Source organism: Aplysia californica, unplaced genomic scaffold (genome assembly GCF_000002075.1).
Source record: "Aplysia californica isolate F4 #8 unplaced genomic scaffold, AplCal3.0 scaffold00774, whole genome shotgun sequence".
Classification (NCBI taxonomy): Eukaryota; Metazoa; Mollusca; class Gastropoda; order Aplysiida; family Aplysiidae; genus Aplysia; species Aplysia californica.
Window position 1 is genome coordinate 1 of NW_004798044.1, and position 1,106 is coordinate 1,106.

General features: G+C 46.3%; 1 long non-coding RNA gene across 1 annotated transcript in view; it reads left to right on the plus strand.

The window, feature by feature from the left end:
* The first annotated feature begins 6 nt into the window (after positions 1–6).
* LOC118478641 overlaps positions 7–1,106 on the plus strand; it is a 9,198-nt gene continuing 8,098 nt past the window's right edge. Inside the window, exon 1 of the long non-coding RNA XR_004859197.1 lies at positions 7–372. This is a non-coding gene — a long non-coding RNA (uncharacterized LOC118478641). The remainder of the gene's footprint in view (positions 373–1,106) is intronic.

Below are 1,106 nucleotides of genomic sequence, written 5' to 3' on the forward strand. Positions count from 1 at the left end.
CTCTCTCTCTCTTTACCTCTCCCCACCTTCCCGTTAGCTCTTCGAATAAAATATAAATAACTTAGTTCCAGTAATGAGAAGCTTACCAAAACAATGACAGTCACTAACTAAGTAACTACCCACTCAACATTCACTACCAAAATTCTCACCACGCAGTCTTCTCTTCTACTTACAGAACCCAACCAATCTGGGTCACAAAGGCAAGGAAAACCAACGGCGACCAAAGCAGAAACAGAAACGACGACCAAAGCAGAAACAAAAACGACAAGAACAGCCACAACGACGATGACGATAAGGAGGACCACGCCCACTCCTCAAACATCCCGGCTGACGACGCAGAGGACCCTGGGATTATCGCCGCTCAAACACATGGTAATCTCAAAGCGGTAAAAGTAAACTTTAGCCCTCCATTCGGAACGTTCTTGCTTAATCTAGTGCGCATATCCAGGTTCTCTCTCAACTCTCAGCAGGGCCTCATTTCGGATCGCCAAGGCGGCATGCGCAAAAGACGTTTTCCGCTTTATAATTTTAAGAACGGAGGTCGAAATTTTACTTCTACCCTAAAAAATGTACAGAAGTGGTGGAAAAAGAAAAGGTGCGACTATGCATGACGTTGATCATGGGATCTAACGACCCAATTGACAACCTAAGGTCATATAAGAGGTGGGATTTCCGAACTTAACGTCAAAAATGGAGGGAGAGAGAGGGAGAGAGAAAGAGAGTTCAAGTGATAGGTGGATGAAGAAAGAATAAATTAGAGGGGGAGACATATGATATAGAGAGAGCAAAAAGTAAGGAATACAGTTTTGTTTGCTCAGGATGACTTTCCGCGAAAGAGAATGGGAGACATCAGACAATGAGGAAAAAAAGGGGGTCGGGGAAGGGGGGGGGGGGGCAAAGAGAAAAAAAGCTATGTACAGACCCATGGGGAGAAGACCACACACAAGAACAAAGCCCGGTAATCACTAAACCACGGGTGGCCAGGTGAAAGGTCAAGGGTCAAAGAAGAGACGGAAGTCGACGTCACTAGCAAAAGGTCATGCACAATTGCAGGGGGACGTAACTGTGATTCGACAGCTCGCAGAATGCGCCCTTGATCCCCCCCC